Genomic DNA, 19,864 nt, shown 5'->3' on the forward strand with positions numbered 1-19,864 from the left:
TATTGTTGTAATGGGAGAGAGAACCAGAGAAGTTCGTCTGGCGTGGACACTATTCTTTTCGGCTAAGACCTTTTTATTTTCCCAGTATTTTAAAGGATTGACTATGATTTTAATTGTGGGATTTTATTGTAGAAGAAATTATTTGGATGCTGTGCTCTGCTTTGCTTTTGTAAGACCATCCTGAGACCCCGGTAGCAGACAGGATATAAACGTTTTAAATAATTAAATAAAAATAAATAAATGGCTGTTTCAATCTATTAGCCCAAATCACAGTCCGTATTGTAATACTGAGATTTATTATTAGCCTACCAAGTAATAAGGCTTAGAAATAAGCCATCTAAGCATCACTGAGAAATGATGAAAGGAAACCTGATTCAAAAAGTTAATAATAAAGAGGATAATGTTTTGAAGCAAACCCCCTTGAAAATGCGTATACCGCTCAGCTGGAAACCTCTCTAGCCTAAGTGGTTTACCAGTGTTCATGTTATCTCTGGCTTTCCTAATTCCCCCAATCCACAAGGGAACTAAATGAAACTGTTACTGTCTTTGTTGGCATAAACTTTGTGTGCGCGCACACATGTGTACACACATGTGTATCTTGTGCCTTACTTTCTTTTCTGCTTGCATTTCCTTTGATAGAGTTTGTGTTATTTGGTGTTCTCCTCATTTGGGTATTTATTTTTCTTTGTCGCATCCAACAGCTCTCTTGAATCTGCTTGTTAATCATGCTGGTGTCCACTTGGATTTGGTGCTACTTTTCCTGAGTTGCAATATATATTCTAGCCAAGTTTTTATTATTGTAGTTTTTAATAACCCCCAATCATTTTGAAGAGACTTGACCTTCTTGACTATTCTTTTCAGCTTCCTTTTCAACAGTCCATTCATTATTGAGAAGTTTCAGACTAACAAGAAACAGGTTTCTTAAACACCATATAATGCCTATTTAAAACAGACATGGTGAATGCTTCGGAACAATAGAATCAGGTACTAATTTATTCCAGTTAGTGAATAATAATGAAAAGTCAGCAAGATTAATGTGCTGTTACTGTTTATTCAGTGCCGCATTGCTCGTGACTAAATACAATGGATGGGACCTTCTTTCTGCCTCATTAAATAAGTTAATCATGTAAATCAAGAAGAAAAAAAGCATTTTGGATAGAAGGAGAGTAGGATGAATATTAGATATGCATTTTCCAACTGAGAGTATGAAAGCAGATCTGGCAAATACAAGAAATCCCATCCCTTAATAGCTACCTCACAAGCTAAATTAAAAAGAAAATAACAACCGGTTTCTATATATTAACTTGCATGGTTATCAACTGAAAGTCCTCCTAAATGTGTGTGTGTGAAGGATACGAATTGTCAAGATTTTAATAACCAATCAAGCTATCAGGAAAAAAGCATTTTAAACTAATTGAAAATGCCTCCCCCCATGGCTTGCAAAATGTAAATGAAAAGTACCAATTAATTTGTCTTAGTAGGAATGGTGATAAAATGTTCATAGTTTGTGCTTCCAAACAGAGTAAATGTAAATGATTCTAGAGTAGTTGCATTTTGGTGCTTACCTTATAACAGTATTGTAAATATTCCCCTCTACTCATATTGGTTCTTCTGAATTAGAAGAAATAATATAAGAGGAACAGAATATTGGCAGACCTGCAATAAGCAGTCAAGGTAAGTATCAAAACAGAACTCTGTAACACAATTTATTAAGTTTCACTCACATTCACATGTGTAAACATCTTTGGTTACTGTCTAAAGATTAAACATTTTTACTACATCTGAATTCAATCATGGTGGGGTAGACCAACAATTCTTGAATTCCATGCCTCCAGACAATGAAACTAGCCACAACCAGTTAGACTATCTCAACTTTTTTTTTTGGGAGAAGAAAAAAAAATCCATTGTATATAAGATTTTCTGTAAGGACAGGCCTAAAATAAAGATTCCTTGCAACGTTTGCATCCATATCTCCAAGCAGTAGTTCTGTCCATCAGACCAGCCTGTCTCCAGGATTCTATAAGCTTTAAGTGGCTCAAACAGGACATTCCCTTGCCCTCCAAAACATGCAGACCCAATTTATTTTCTATGAAGCACTCGGGTGACTCCTTCCACCAGTAGGAGGCTCCTGCTAGTAGCACAGGGAGGCTGAAATTTCCAGCAGAGTCCCCCTTCCCTACAGCCCTCTGTGCCCCCATCCATTGTGCAGGTTTGGGAGGCTTGAGAAAAGATATTTGAAGGGTGTGGAAGCTGCATGGGGAGAGACAATCACTGAAAACAGATGGCTTCTGATCAAAGCCTTCTGCTAATTCACAAACACTTGTCTGATCTCACAATTAATGCATCACAACTACTGATTATACATTCCTTGCTGGACAGGTTTATTTTTATTTAGTTTTGTTTTTCTTCTGCAAGGGTGTTTTAAAATGAGCTGTTGTACTTCCACAAACATCAGGGTTCCACTGAATACGCTCCTGTTTGTTGGGTGGCCTGATTGGACTTGCATTTTTTTCATTCGCATCTGACTTGCATTTTAACCATTTACCAGGGTTAATATTTGCAGCTCACTAAACATTTTATAGTGGTACACATTAAAAATGTTCTAAATATGTTATGGATGAGGGTTAAGACTTTTACTGTTAGACCTGCTTTTAAAGGATCTCTCTCTGGCCAAGGTGATAATATGTGAGAGTGAAGAAGTCAAAACATGTGACAGAGGGCTGCAAGTGACACTTACACATCATTTCTCTTACTACTCTTTCCAGCTGGCCCCTTTCTCCAGGGAGCTTAGAGCAGGAAGCACGGCTGCATCATGTTAGCCTCGTAACAGATCTGTGAGATAGATTAAGCTGCAAGAGCCTGATTGGCCCAAAATCTCTCGGTGAACTTTCTGGCTTGAGGGGAGATTAGAAGCCATTCACCCCCAGTTGGAGTCTGACACGCAAATCAGCAAATCACACAGGCTAATGGATAATTTGGTGACTGCTTCCACACTTAGGTAAGGCGTTAAAGGGCAATATCCATCAGTGTAATTTTGATAGACAGAAAAATCACAACCACATTCCTGGTTGTGATCTTGCTCGTCCCATAGGAGAGTTAAGGGACACGCACTGGGAAGATAGTTGCTGCCACCTGTCTGCTTGTCTGTCTGCTGTTAAGATAAATGTGGAAAAACAGCAAGTCCTACCATCAAAGATTAACAATGGCAGAAAGGAAGATCAAGTGTAGATTATGATAGAGTAGGATGACCAATAATGGATGAGTTGGCTATTAAAGTTTTTGGAGTAACTTTTATTATTTGGTATATCCAATAACTTAAAGCATTTGGATTGTTAGTTGGAGGTGCAGGTCTCTCAGATTGCTGTTTCTCTCTCACTCTCTTTTCCATGCAGGATTCAATAAAAAGCTTTTCTGTTGAATTTTCCTGCTGATTGTCCATCTTGCATTGTCAGACAACAAACTAGGACACTGCAGTTCAAGACCCTGAGAAATTTATTAGTGCAAGTTGTATTTTACTAGGAAATTAGGTTCTGAACTATGCACAACAAAGTTCCACTTGAGTAAGGCTTGCACAACCACTTTTGGGAAATAGAGTCAGCTGCTCTCTAATGCCTGGCCCACCACTGCAGTGCACTAGCACTTGAGCCTCTGAAAGATTTTGCAGAATGCTGTTTGAGTTGCTGGGAACAACTGACGGCAAAAGAAGAAAAAAAGAAGAAGGGGACGGCAGAGGATGAGGTGGCTGGATGGAGTCACTGAAGCAGTTGGCGTGAGCTTAAGTGGACTTTGGGGGATGGTGGAAGAAGGAAGGCCTGGAGGAGTGTTGTCCGTGGGGTCGTGATGGGTCGGACACAACTTTGCAACTAACAACAAATTTGAGTTGTGGCATGACACTGTTGCTTTTTAGTATGAGAGAATGACACTGTTGGATACTATCCATGGTCTTCACTTTCTAGAAGCTAAATTTTGAGCTAGCACCAGTACTATAAAATACAAATATAGGGCCTCCTTTTTAACTCAGATATATTGTCCAGTGCAACTACTGTTCAAATATTGGCTTCTTAATATTTAAAAACCCTTGTTATTCTGCTTATTTCAATACTAGAAACTAGACCAGTAACTTTGGAGCAATCTGAAAAATCTGTCAGTGGTTTAGAGATGTTTTTGATTAGCTCGACTATTCAATGAGCCTCTTCATGCCACTTTTCTAATCATGATAACACAGAATAAGGTCTAATTCAAGCACATTGTAGGTCATGCTTTGAAATTATAACATTTCTTAATTGCAACCTGCAATTATTAGTATTTAGCTCCTCACCTTTCAGTGAATGTAGTTTCATTTCATTTTATTTTATTTTTCCTAATCTTGCTTGTAATCAAAGAAACAGAAATTTGGGTCTGCATTTTTGTGAGATGCATATAAGGTTGACTTTCTCAGAATCCCCTCCATTCAGATATACAGAATATAGTAGAAAGAATTCTGATAAAACAAATATTGTTTTTATACAGTCTATATCACAAAAGTGTTAATCATCTAGTCAGTGCTCCTTGAACCATAAAGATTATTCTCACAGAAATGTTTGACGATTAGTATATATACTGCTTATATATGCAGTATATAATTCTGTTGTATAACTGCCGAGACACATACACCATAAAAATCTTAGTAAATGAAAAAATGTTGGCGTAATGAAACTGTGTATTAACAATTGACTGGCTCCAAATTTAAGAATACTGAAGTTCATCAGTTTTAATAATTCCACATCATGTGAGAGCAATCGAAGATGCAGCCCAGTGAAATGTCCAGTTTCCATCATCATAACGCTTACTCAGGAACTGTAGCGTGCGCCTGTATCTGCCATAACAGCTCCTAACAGCATTGAGTAGAATGTCCTTGGACAGTATAATATTGTTAGTGGAAAACCAAAATTGGTAGTGTGGAGGTGGCTTGGAGGATGGAGCCTATATAAAAGATATGCTTTCAATTATCATAAATAACAGGAAAGGCACAACTATTTGTTGTAGAACTGTCCACAAGACCTTCAGATCATTTTATGCTTCAAAATGCAGTATACTCATATGCACCACCAGAAATCCAAAATAACTTACATTTGGAGGGTGGGGGGGGGGTTGACCTGTCTGACTTTGCTTAGTTACTGCTGATGGACATGTGGTGTAGAATATAGAAAACCATCCTGCTGAAAACACTGAATAATCCTAGTTTTTCATCCAGAAAGAAATATATGACACCAACATTCAGGCAGAAGGCACAAAGAGGGGGTTAAAAGCTGCATGCGTGTGTTTCGTAGCATTCGCCATGGTTCACCCCTTGGGGCAGAAATGGTTATTGTATCCCAAGTTTATCTGCACGTGCCCAGTGTTCTTGCATGCACTGTCCCCTAGTGATTGGTGCAACTGAGACCAAGGAAACAGAGAGCCAAAGAAAAGTTGTGTGGCTGGAGTGGTGGCGGTGAGGCAGCATTGCAGACATGTCAACAGGCATTCACAGGCACACCCACCCAGGCACCTCCACTTACCACAATTAACAGCGGAGTGACAGGGTTTTGTCCATGGCAAACACAGTTGGCCCATGGAATGTACAGCAGCCCTGATTTCAGCCTGTTAAAGACTCCTGCAAGAGCTGGGTCTGAGACGATCTATCTGGTAGGGCAACTTGGAAAAATCTCTGGCCACCGGTAACTGACTATTGTGTGTTATGGAAGGAGACCAGAAAACATCTCTGTGTTAGCGGCCCAGGCTGCAGCTGAGCTTTTTGGCTCAGGTTATGGCAGAGGCTTTATTGGAGAAGGATATTGATATTGCAAAGCATCAAAAGCAGGAAGCTTTCTTCTACTTCTGAAACATCAGACAGAATGCTCTTCTCAGATATCTATGATTCAGTTCACAAAACCATTGAAAAACAAATACTTTGGCTTTACAACATTATTTTCTTGCCAATTAATGAGAAATGGCTCACTAAACATCCCACAGGGCTTTGCCTTTCTATAATAGCTTATTTATTCTCTATGTATTTAAGGGAGCTGACAAAATATGGAATGCCACCAGCTGTAACAAGGCACAGGGTTTGTTTAATATGAACAAAAAGAGTTTTTTAAACATCTCAACTGCATTCTCTCTTCTAAATCTTCATGCTGATCTTGACTGTCACTGTTGCATTCATAAAATATATATCCAGCAAAAAAATCAGGCAACCTCTGATTTACTGCTTAAGAGATCAATAAATATTTTAGTGGTGAACGGCTATGATTTCACTAAAGAATGACTAGTGATTGCAGTTTGCCTCCAGTCATCTGTGAGATATTCAACATAAATGAAATCCCTCTGAAAATATATACACAACCTACTTTATTATCCTGATGTTTCTGAATGCTCCAATTTGATCCAGTGCAGGTTTCCTCTGAAGCAAGATTACATACTGCGATATGCAGAGCAAGGTGCTGCCCCTGAAGGCGGTTGTTAACTTCAGCTTGTTCAGCATACTGCAGCCCAGCTACTGACAAGGACTGGGGAGGGAGTGGATCTATAGTAGGAAGTGTGCTATACTAGCTGCACCCTATTCCATTCTATGCCAGACTTGCAGTCCTGCACCACAGGAAGCAAGAGTAGCTTCAGCAGGATGGTGAGCTGTTGTGCAGTGGTGTTCCAATGAAGGAATATCCCAAAATAAAGCTGAGCATTTGAATGACATGAGCCTTTCACATTGCTTCAGGTGCTGGTGAGGAAGGCTGCTTTTGGCTCTTCTCAGCATGGACAACGGCAACCAAACTTAAACTCTGAAGAAGAAAGCAGCTTTCACTTGCTCTCCTGCCTCTCTCACCCCACTCCAGGTCCTTTGGCTTCTCTCTCCCTCTCCCACTCCCTTGCCCAGTAACCAAGGAAGTAGATGTAATGCTGCTTCACCTCTCTTTTCACCCATCTTAAAATAAGGAGGAGGAGCAAATACTGTCAAAACTGAATGGCAATGGCATTCCAGAATATTAGGCAGGATTCTTTCTTCACCCTGCCTGGAAAGGCTTGGAACAGAACCCAAGACCCTGCGCACAGAACAGGTGCTCTGCCGTTGAGCTATGCCTGCTACCTGGTGCTGGATCCAACCCATCCAGCTCATAGTGCAATTCCAAACAGGCTTACTCAGAGGCAGGTCCCATTGCACATACTGGTGCTTATTCAGAGGGCAGAAGAACCTCTGTGAGGGGCCACAGCTCAGTGGCACCCCCCCCCCTTTTGCATGCACAAGGCCCTGGATGCCGTCTCCAGCATCTACTGGTATCACAGGGAGAACCCCAGCCTGACCCCCTGGAGGGCTGATGCTGTCAGCATTGGCCACTGAACCAAGGACCTGACCATTTCCTGTGTTCCTGTTTGAAGGACTGTCAGTGAATTAGGGTTGCTGCTACTGAATTAGATAGTCAGGCTTCTCTGTAGCCTGTTATTAATAGCTCTGTTTGTGTGTGTGTGCATGCACGTGTGTGTGGGTGGTATATCTAGTGCTGTACACCAACATAACAAAGCATTCAAAGTATAAACACACTTACAATAACACAGCAGTAGAAACAAGCCATGGTAAGATAATGGAGACTGTTTTTCGAAATCCTATGCGCACACAGTGGCACTGGGAAACCGAGTGCTCCTGTTGACTCCTCTACTGACACATGGCTGGGAACATGAAAGTGCTGTTCCACAGAGTAACAAAAGCAGAGCAGCAGAGCACAGGGTTGGGATGAGCTCTGCCAGAATCCATCCCTCTAAGCACCCACAGGCTTCCCCTTGTGCTGGGCATCATTTTCCAAAGTGAACAGAGCAGAGAGGAAGTGGCTCACACACAACTGGAGACCTTCTTTCAGGCCAGCAACTGCCCAAGGCAACTGCAGCTGCTGCGGAAGAGGGACGCTGCTTGCACGGCAGTCAGGCCACCGCTTCTCTGGTGAACCCCTCACAACCAGTGCTCTGCAACCAGCCCTCTGGGGTGCCAGGAGCAGTCGCCATCTGAGCGGCTCCTCCTTGTGTGTGAGCACAGCACCGCTTGTGCTGTGCATGGAGCACAGTTCTTTATTAATACCCTGCACATGCCGGGCGAACTCAGCAGGACAGAGTCCTGCGAAGCAGAACAGTCTGGGGAGCTGAGCCCAGGGGAGCTGATGGATTCCCTACCCAGATGGATTTCTCACCCACCTCTAGCAGACAGGACAGCCCTTGTTCTAGAAATGCCTAGTCAGACATACAGCATTCTTTCACACATGCACCAAAGATATTTTCACTCAGCAGTGGTACCTTAGACCAGCTGTGAACCTGAATCTTCATCTTCCAGAAGCCTTTCCATCTTTCTGTGTTTTGGCTGAAAGGTAAGCAGTGAGTTGTTCATTGGCACTTGTTTCAGGAGCCTGGCATTGCAGTAATGTGGTTTCGATCTTTTTCATCCTCTTTCAGTTGCCTATTTATTTGTGGCATTAAAAGTAGCCCTTTCAAAGCCTTTAGAACAGGATGGACTTAAGTTATACGCAAAATAATGCAGATTCGTCAACCAGCTTGTTAAGCTCTGATGTCCTTCACAGCAGTGCTGAGAAAAATTAGGAAATTGCTAGCTTCCTTTTGCACCTGGAAAACTACCATTCCTCTAATCAAAACAGTTTGACTGCTGTGATTGTACAGCTGGTGGTAAAGCTCCCCATGGAGTAGAAGGTTACACCTTCTACTCCACAGGGTAGAATGAAGATTTAAGGGCACATTTATTTGTTAGCTAGCATCTGAGAAACAGCCTCAAATAAATAGGCCAAAGGCTCTTGCAAAGCCGGGGTTTGTTTCATGCTTGGAAATATTTTAGAATGCATGCCCTGCTTCTATTGTAATGTACTTTGAAGACTACTTGAAAGCTGCAGCAGGTGCAGATTTAAGCTGCCCGGTTGCTTGTGAGAGGCTGGGAGACAAGTGATCAGAGTGTGTAACAGTGCTGATTGCAGAAATAGATGGGCTCCTGCTGAAGACCTCTGCCCCAGCAAAGTCATAGAACATAGAAACATAGAAAACAGAGCGAGTCAGACGGGGCCTCCCTGACCGTCTAGTCTGACCTCCGGCACCAGCCGGCTCCGCTCACAACATGCCCACCATGTGGACGTCCAGCCTATCCTTGAACATCTGCACCGATGGGGCCTCAACGACCTCTCGTGGAAGCCCATTCCACACCCTTGGGGTCCTGACTGTCAGGAAGTGCTTCCTGGCATCCAAATGGAACCTCGGCTCCCTGAGCTTTGCTCCATTGGAGCGTGTCCTGCCTTCCTCTGCAGGGGAGAACAGGTCTCTACCCACCTCCATGTGACATCCCCTCACATACCTGTATGTCGCCAACATATCCCCTCTGAGTCTCCTCTTCTCCAGGCTGAAGAGACGCAGTTCCCTCAGTCTCACCTCATACAGCATCCCCTGCAAACCGGCCACCAACCTTGTGGCCCTACGCTGCACTGACTCCAACCTAGCTATATCCTTTCTGTAATGAGGGGCCCAAAACTGAACACAATACTCCAGTTGCAGGTGCACCAGAGTCGTGTAGAGTGGTAGTAATACCTCTCTTGATCTAGAAGCCACACTTCTGGCTATGCAACCAAGGGTGGCATTTGCCCTCTTGACCACCGCATCACACTGCTGACTCATGTTTAGCCTGCAGTCAACCAGCACCCCGAGGTCCCTTTCACAAGTGCTGCTCTCCAGCCACTTATCACCTAACCTGTACTTATGACAGCTATTCCTATGCCCCAAGTGCAAGACCTTGCACTTATCCACATTAAACGCCATCCTGTTGTCCCCTGCCCACTTCCATAGTCTGTCCAGAGACTTTTGGAACTGGAGTACCTGCTCTTCAGTTGTGGCCACTGCTCGAGTTTTAGTGTCGTCTGCCAATTTGATCAGCAGGCTGTTCACCCCTTCTTCCATGTCGTTAATGAAAAGATTAAGCAGGATCAGCCCCAGGACAGAGCCCTGGGGGACCCCGCTTGTCACTGGCCACCATCCCGGTGATTCCCCGCTAATGGTTACCTTCTGCTTTCGGTCAGTCAACCATGCCCTAATCCACCGGACAGTGCTTTGGTGTATCCCAAAACCCCTCAGTTTCTCCACCAGGATATCATGGGGCACTTTGTCAAAGGCCTTGCTGACATCCAGGTATACCACATCCACTGCATCCCCTCCATCTAGCCATCTCGAAACCTTGTCATAGAATTCCACAGGGTTTGTCTGGCAGGACCTGTTTTTGCGGAAGCCGTGTTGTGTGGCTGTCAGCCTCCCTTCCCTATCTAGCATCACTAGATCTCTCTCTCTTATGAACCTTTCCATTGTTTTTCCTACAATGGACGTAAGGCTAACCGGTCTATAATTCCCAATGTCCCTTCTACTACCCTTTTTGAAAATTGGGACCACTGATGCCACCCTCCAGTCCTCTGGAACTTCACCCGTTCTCCATGAGGCCTCAAAAATGGAGGCCAGCAGGCGTGAGAGAGCCCCTGTCAACTCTCTAAGTACTCTCGGGTGTAACCCGTCAGGGCCTGGCGACTCTGTAATGTCCAATGCCCTGAGGAGCCCCTCGACTTCAAGGAGGGTGACTTTAATCTGTGTCCCTAAGTCCCCAGCCTCATCTAATCTCCTATGCGGATATCCCCCGTCCTGCTTTGGGGAGAACACAGAGGCAAAATAGTCATTTAGCATCTGTGCCTGTTCCCTCATATCAGTCACTGGATCTCCTTCCTCCTTATTTAGTGGTCCCACCACTTATCTCCCCTTCCTATTTACATGCTGAAAGAAGCCCTTTTTGTTGCTCTTGATATTCTTGGCAAGTCTCAGCTCGTAATCAGCCTTAGCCTTGTGAAGAATCCTTCTGCAACGGGCTTCCTCCTCCCGGTACACCCTTTTGTCTATTTCCCCCAGTACCCATTTCCTACGGAGGTTCCTCTTTCGTCTAATCCCTCTAACCACCTCCTTTCGCATCCATGGTGGCACTCTCCTCCGCCTCCCCACCTTACTGACTAGAGGTATCGTCAAGGCTTGCGCCTTCAAAACCTCCCTTTTGAGTGCTATCCACCCCTCCTCAACTCGCTTACTTTCCAGTAACCTATCCCAGGAGACTTTCCCCAGTCTGGCCTTCAGTTGGCCGAAGTTGGCCCTCTTGAAGTCCCAGCTTCTAGTGCTCGACCTGTTGCACGTCCCCAGTCCCCTGATCTCAAAGCAAAGAATGGAGTGATCACTTGCATCCAGAGCTCCCCTAATCTGTACTTCATCTATCAGCTCCTCCCTATTGGTCAAGACCAAGTCAAGGATGTTTCCCCCACTCATTGCCTCTTGGACCCTCTGTGTGAAAAACGCTCCCTCAATAGCTTCTAGGAAATGACGTAACCTGGCTGTCACCGCCGAGTGAGTCTCCCAAGTAATATCCGGGAGATTGAAATCTCCCATAATTACTGTGTCTCTCCCCCGAGATATCCTTAGAATATGGCCTGTCAGAACATCATCCAGGGTCTCAAGTTGACCTGGAGGGCGATAACATACCCCCACTGTCAGGTCTCTTTCCCTGTCAAAACCCCTAAGTTTCACCCAGACTGCCTCTACTGAATCCCCATCTGTGCTGCATTCTATCTCACTGCATCCTATCCCTTCCCTGACGTATAAAGCCACGCCCCCACCTCTCTTTCCCTTCCTGTCCTTTCTAAAAAGGTGATACCCTTCTAAGTTCACATTCCAGACTTACCTTTCATCCCACCAAGTTTCTGTGATTCCCACCAGAGCATACCCACCTATTCCCAGGAGAGCTTCAAGCTCTTCCTGCTTATTACCCATGCTCCTAGCATTGGTGTACATGCACCTCAACTCCTTCCCACCGCTTCCTTGGAGTTCCCAGCCTCCTCCTTCCTCCCATCCTCCCAGATACCTGGCCCCTCTCTGTAGGGGTCCTGTCAGTCCCTGCAGTACCTCTAAAACCCTGCTCCCAGAGCCCTGATCCTCTCCCCACACTTGTCCAATGGAGACACGTTACTGGGGGGCCTGAACCTCCCCCCCAGCTCAGTTTTAAGTCTTTCGGACGAAGCTCACTAGAGCATCCCCAAAGGACCTTTTCCCCATCCTCGTGAGGTGTAACCCATCCCTTGTCAGAAGTCCATTGGCAAGAAAACGAGTGCCGTGGTCGAGGAACCCGAAGCGTTCCTTCTGGCACCACACCCTAAGCCAGTCGTTCACTTCGGAGACCCTCCTGTCCCTTCCTGGCCCAAATCCCCAGACCGGTAAGATTGACGAGAAGGCCACTTGGGCGTTCAGCTCCCTGAGTGTCTTCCCCAAGGCCTCAAAGTCCCTGGTGGTCCCAACCACACCCTGCCTGGCCACATCGTTTGTGCCCACATGGATCACCAGGAGCGGCTGGTGACCCTCCGAGTGAACAAGACGCTCCACTCTGCCCTTCACATGCCGGATGCGTGTGCCCAGCAGGCAGCAAACCTCCCTTGTCTCCAGGTTGGGGCAGCACACCGCCGCCTCAGTGCCCCTCAGCAGGGAGTCCCCAACAACAATCACCCACCGCTGTACCTTCCCGGTGCTGGTGGGCGGCCGTGCCCTGGCCCTCGCCTCTCCTGCAGCGGCCCCCTTGCTGCCTGACATCCCAGGCTGGGGGTCCTGCTGGTCCCCCGAGGCCTCATCAGCCCCAGCCTCCCCAAGCAGAGAGAACCTGTTTAGGCCTTATTATTGGCCACAGAGCTACCAATGAGATCTATCAATGTTGGTCCCATAATTTCAGAACCGCCTTTCTCATTAAATGCATCTAGATCTTTTACTGACTTATGTGAGACAATGTAAAGCTGCCAATTACTTCTAAAGGTAAATTCTGAGATGACAAAGGATACAGTGGTCTGATCCAAGTTTCTGTAGCACATTACAAGTATCCTTTAGGAAGAACAATCAAAAGTAAGCTCTGGATTCATTCAGATGCTTCAGGTCCCTGAATTTAGAAGTTTGCTTCCAGAACATGTAGCATTAAAAGTTATGAGCATCTGCCTGGCTAGCCAAAAGATACTATCACTGGAGATACAACGTTTTACCTATCTTTATAGAAATAATTCTTTCACTCTGGGTTGACCAGCTATGTAAATACTCCTCTCCATTGTCCCTTTATCCACTGCTGTCTAATTCTAAGAAAAGCCCATTTGGAATCCTGGCCAATGGGATTTTAGGGATTTTGGGACAAATATAGGTTCTTTCCCAACACTGAAAGTAGTGTGAGAAAGGATGGGGAACAACTTTGTTTATTAAGCATTTTGAAAGAAGTTAGAAAGTCCACATATCCTGAATTAATATATGTATCAATATGCAAATAATCTGTTAGTATCCACACTACTCAGAAATTCGTATGTCATTTCCTGAACCAAAAATACATAAAAAAATATTAGGAGAAGTATGCATAACATTAATTAAGAAAATCCTGTATTTATTGTTGTAGATCCTGGCTTGTAGTCACTGGTAAAGCTGTAGTCCTAATTACAGCTTACTCCTTTACTAATGTGTTCAACTGCCTTGCTTGCTTTTAAGATACTTCCATCGTAGAAGAAAAACAAGTAAATAATACATCAACATGTATTTCATGTAGGATCATTTAGAGAAACTACTGTTTAGCTATGATACTATTACTACATGTCACTATTTTACTATTGACACTATTTGGTTCAGGGTTCTGAACCAAATGTCAGCCAACTAATTATGATGCAACCTAGTTGACTGAGCAATTAATTGGGCTGGTTACTGTATACAGTTTCATTTAAAAATTATGGACAAATTTATGAATGGATTTCATGACTTAATCTTAATTATGAGGCCTGCACATCCTTGTGCAAATGCTGTGCCAATCTTAATGTTGGAATTGTGCTTCTGTTAATTCATTGCTGTTTTTCACCCATTTTAATGCCATGAACATGTTTAAGGTATAGAAGAGAAATGTTGCACTTTATGAATAATTTACAAGGTATATTCATAGAAAAACATTATCTTCAACCATCATCCAGAGTTCTGCTAGTAAAGAAAATGTTCATAAGGAGGGAATTCTGGATTAATCGTCTGCAAGTTAATATTAAATACAGTCAAAATTTGAAAGCAATAAATGCACATGCCAACCAAGTTTTTATGCCATGATATCTAAATATAAAGCATCCTTAAATACCAAGAATTGTGTCAAGATGTCAATAAATGCAACCTAATTTAAATGACGGCTCTTTCATGCAGTTCTCCAGTCCCAGCCACTCTGGCCTGCTTGCCTGCTTGCCTCTTCCACCCTCTCCTCTTCAGTGTCTCTCTTGCCAGGCATCCCCCGAAAATTTTCCTCCCATCACCTCAACTCCAGCCAGTCAGGAGGATAATTTCTCATCCATTCATGCAAGCTAAGTTTCTTTTTCTACAGTTTAAACTTTGCCCCTGTTTCTCTGATTTTCCTTTAATTATATATGCCTTGAACAAAACTATCTGACCATCATATTCTAACTAAACATTTTTATGCTAAATTATTTGTCCTTTGAATGAAACTGGCCAATGAACATGAGCGCACACACATAATACCCTAATTGCCATCTAGTTAAACAAAACAAACCTAGTTAAACAAAACAAAAACCCTAAATACAAAAATACAGGATGGTTCTGTATAATTAGTGTCTGTTGGTACCCTTCACAGAGAGTAGAACTTTAGTCTTCCTTCCCAAGCTAAGTTTTGCTGGCAATCTCTCCATTGCTGCCAAGGGGAGCTTTCTTCTTCGAAAAAACGGAAGATATGTAAGGAAGAATAAAATCTCCCCAGATGATGAAAATCAGCCTCCAACCTGTTTAAAAATGGGAGGAGATGTTACTCTAAAGACATAGCCAGCAACCACATATGGAGATATAGTTTTACCCTTAGAACACCAGTCCAAAACATCATTTGCTTACTCTGCTCATTATGTGTCCTAATTACTTGTGGAAAACCTTGCTCCAAATTCAGTTTCCACCTTTGTGTAGTGCTAAGGGGTTGAAACTCCCATTGCTTATTTCTGAATTCCTTAAGCCCACCGTGCAGGCCAATGTTTGCAGGGAAGGTACATTGCAGGGAAGGTACATTCAGTGAATAATACAATATATCATTGCTTGAAATATTTTATCCCATAGAGAGAAAGTTGAAATTATCTGACCCCAGCAGTCCTTCTCATACATACAGTGACCCTCAAGAAGCTTGTGTATGCAGCAGATGGGTTCTTCATTTTTTCTAGCATTAGCTTGGTTGACCACAAACACCATTAGGTATTTAATGGGGCTTGTTTAGTGTGGTAGGGAATTGGGGAGTAGTTAATGAATCTCACTGCTGCATAATTTACTCTGAAATAGCCATTTCTGTACATTTCAGCATAGGTATCTTAAACTCTAAGTACATAAAAGTTATGCATCCAATGATGCAGTATTTCCATTCCTTTCTTTGCTGTAAAGGATCCCTGTAAAGGCAGAACATGGAACATTCATGGATAGTGTGGAACACATCTATGTGGAACACTTAGATGTGAGATTAAAGTAGCATTTTTGTAGTCTCCTGTTGAAAAGGTTTACAGAGATGTGACTAAAAGAGACCAGGTACTGTACTGTAATGAACTGTAAACTGCCCTGGCTGAACACGGAAACAAGCGAATGGATGTACACTGATATTTTTAAAAGACTGAGAATACATAGATGGGCAAGAGTGTAGGCTACAACTTAGATTTGCCTATGATTTTCAGAATTTCAGAAGAACAATTTCCAGAAGAACAGCTATGCTTGTCTGTTCAAGAGCCCCTTCCCCCAAAAAGGAGCTTATTTATTTATGGAATTTAATACATGCTATCATAAAAATAAGAGTGTTTGAATGTGAATTTATTGCAGGATGTTATAAATTTCATGAGCTGTGAAGGTGAACAACAAAGAATCAAACAGAATGTATAAAGATCAATAAATTATAGAACATATAAAATTCCAAAAACTACAATATTTTTGTCATATACTAAGAAATGAAAAATACAGACTTTTGCTGCTGATCATACAAGGTAAAATAAATGGGGAAAGTGTAAGAAGAAGAATGTCTTGTCTGAAAAACTTTAAAGACTGGGTTGGGGTCAATATAATATTGTTTGGTGTAGCTGCAGCTCAACCTCCTGTAGAAACAGAACAACCAAACTGCATTTCAGGAACATCCAACAGCCAAAGACCTCTGATTTGTTAACAACAATTAATACCATAAAGTATAACATGATAAAACACAGTATAAATGTTTTAAACTACCATCATCACCGTCACCATCACCATCACCAAAAATCTTGTAGCAGGGCAAATATTTAAAATAAAAGAACAGATTTGAAACAACAGAAACTGAAATACTATAAATGAGCACAAAGAGCCATAAAGAGCACAATGTAGGCATTCAGTGAGTCGGTACTCATTCCACCACCAGACTGCACAGCAGAATAAACATAAACTAAACAAAACTCCCTTGTCTTAGTTGCCATTGAACTCCCTTCCTTTGGCAGGGGACTCCAAAGAGGGGCCTTGAAGATCATCTTTTGCTTCTGAATAGGAGTGTATGAGATGAGGCAGTCCTTCAGGTTATGTGGCCCCAAGCCATTTATGGTTTTGGATATTAATGTAAGCACTTTGAATCAGGGCCAGATGGATATGACCATGTTGGCCAGTGCCCATTACCACCTTGCTGCCCTGTTTTGGACCATTGCAGTAACCCAGACATGTATGGAAAGCAGTCCAAGCTGATTTACCAGTGGAGCTGGAAGTGAATAATGGCACAGGCCTGCAAGGACTACTATCATCAGGTGGATAAAGTGTTGTCTGTTATTCTGAGTTACAGGTACATTGGTGGGGAATTTTTTGGTTCTTTATTGACAATGATCATGATAGCACAGATCATATTGCACAGTTCACATGCACATGTACCGGTTTCAAATGTTTTAACATGAGAACGACCAATGATTTCACCAGCAACCATTATTTAGTTCACTCAGTTACCCTACCGTTGTAGGGTAACTGAGCCACTCACCACTCTGTTCAAATGGGAAATGTGCACAAACTGAACAGCAGTCGAATGGGTGATTTCCCCCTATATCTCCACATTTGCAAATTTCTTCCATAGACTGAGACAAATTAATTTGTTCTACAGAGAAAAGGTGCAGAAATTGTTCTGGAAATACAAGAACCTGCTTCGTAATTTACAAATATTTTTGTGGCCAAGCACTTGTTCTCTGTTCCCAGTTTCCAAAGCTTACATTTTTAGGAGCAAACTGAAATTCTCATAGGGAAGGGAAGGGAAGGGAAGGGAAGGGAAGGGGGATATATATGACTAGTAAACACTAGGAAACTGTTATCTCTCATTCAGTCTATGCCACGAATTAGGTCCAGTAGTAAGGCAATGTTTTACTTCTCCCGCTAGTACTAAACAGTGCTATAACTATTTGCTATCATATAAAGTTTCCTCAAAGGCAATGTTTACTTACAAAACTATTGTCATAAGTCTGTAGCCTCTCTGTTGACTATCATCTTGAACTCATCCTACATCTCTATTAGATTTTATTATCATATGAAACCGATATTTCATTTTTACTGGGGTAAACAGATACCTTTGGATATTTAAAATTGTTAGCTACCCCCATTCCCAACACCTCTATATGTTGATGGCTTATCCATATTTAAGAAATAGGCCATGAAAAAGGGAAAATATCATGCTCCATCAGGAGATTTTTCAACTGCTCTGGGCAATGTGTCAGGTGAGGAAGCTATGAAAAAGACAGCGTTTCTCTCATTGGGAAAGAGAAGTCTAGATTATATCTAGTGGGTTAGTGAGAAAGAGCCCTGTTGACAATCTCAAAGTGTGAGCACCCTGGCAAAGAAGAAAGCTGTTCTTCAAGAAATTTGACTAGCGTTATAACAGGACCCTGGAGAGCAATTCTAAAGGTAGTGAACTGACAAGTCACTGCAGCACTGGCTGAATGCAACTTCCAGTACCCTTTCCTGCAGTCTCTGCCTTCTAAGCAGAGAGCATCTGGGTAGTTGGGAAATGTTGGTGACCAAGATATACCCCTCAAAGTCAAATGAAAGTGGCAGTTCCTGGGCATTGAGAAGGCAGAGTGCAGGAATTAAGTTGAAGGGCTTGTGAAGGTCCAGAAACAGGTTTTGACTCCTCTTCAGAGTTACTGCCTTCAAAGGTCTCTTAAGGCTCTTGGTCTTGGTCCACAACACCTTCTCTGTAGTATGGGCCCTTAGCAACCAGTCAGGTTGCTCAGGTCTTATTGGTTCTGTTTGCTATAGTACAGGAAAAAGTATTTCACTTCTCCTAGTGCTACTTTAGCACTAGGAAATGAGACAAAAAACACCTGTGGTGGCAGAAATATTTCTGGACCACTTTACAGTATAAGTGATGGGAATGTGTTTGGGCTTGGAGGAGACAATTGTGCATAGTGAATCTCACACTAGCAGCAAAATTGCTAGTGCTTGTGTTGTTGGACAACCACCAACAGAACTAGCAATCAACACCTAGTCTAACGAAGTAGTCCAATGCCTTGGGTAACAATATGAAGAATACCTTGTGCAAAGCCTCATATGACGCGGCTGTCACAATGACCTCTATGAGTGGAATCAATGAATTTGTCACTTCCACAATGATAAAAATGGTGTTTCCACAAATGTCAGAAGCTTTGTGCTTGTGGAATGTCTACACTGGATACAACCCTCTATATCTAAAGTCTTGCTATCTAGTCGATGTTGTTATATGAAGAACTGTAAAATGTTAGATTTCTAACACTAATTTCCCATATGCAGGAAATCCTTGTGTGTGTGTGTGTGTGTGTGTGTGTGTGTGTGTGTTTGCCTAAGTAGGATCATTCCCTTGTTAAACTCCAGATCCAACTGATACCTGATGCAACACATACACTACTGTCAGTGTGGTGTAGTGGCTACAGGGTTCAACTGGGACGTAGGAAATCTGGATTCTAGTCATCATTTGGCTATAAAGCTTGCTGGATGATTTGGTGCCAATCAAATAGAATGAACAGGAGGAGAATGAACAGGAGGAGAAGCTTGTAAACTGCTTTGAGTTCCCTGCAAGAGGGAAAAAGGTTAGATATAATTATAGCAATAGTATTCAAGAAGAGATCTACTTCTCCTGACTATTAGACCAGCTCTTTTCTGCAACATGCAAAGTGGCTTTGAGACCCCTTCCTTAATTAATCACAGTTAAAAGTTAAGCAAGCTCCTACCCAACTGATCAAGGTAAACTCTTAAGCAGATATTCAGATTAAGCGCCTGTCTTAGAAGGTAAGTGCAACTTTTTTTTATTAAATGTTCTAATCATGAGCTGAGGCTGAAACAAGAACAGAGCAAGGTCATTATGTGAAGGAGCTAAATCCCAGTGAGGAATCTTGTGCCAAACTGCAGCTCAGTACCTAAAGACATCCAGTGAGGCAGAATGGTGATACAATGAGGACAGACAGGAGGAAGCACTTATTCAAACTGTACAGAGTAGAACAAAACTAAACATGAGGTACAAGATGTGACAACAGTCACCACCCAAGATGAGTTTAAAATTCAGTTAGAGATTTCATTAATTCATTAATGCTATTGATGCTGCAATTGTGATAATAATAACAATTCTGTTAGTTCCAGAATCAGAGACAACAGGTCTCTGAATAGCAGTTTCGGGAAAGCAAAAGGGGAGAAGTTTATTGCCCTCATGTCCTGCTTATGAGCTTTCAACTGACATGTGGATTACACAGGTCTTTGGGCTGTACCAGCAGTGCTCTTCCTCTCTGTAAGACACTTTAAAGGAACCATGCAATGT

This window comes from Varanus komodoensis, unplaced genomic scaffold (assembly GCF_004798865.1).
Source record: "Varanus komodoensis strain SLA01 unplaced genomic scaffold, ASM479886v1 scaffold32, whole genome shotgun sequence".
In the NCBI taxonomy this organism is placed as follows: domain Eukaryota; kingdom Metazoa; phylum Chordata; class Lepidosauria; order Squamata; family Varanidae; genus Varanus; species Varanus komodoensis.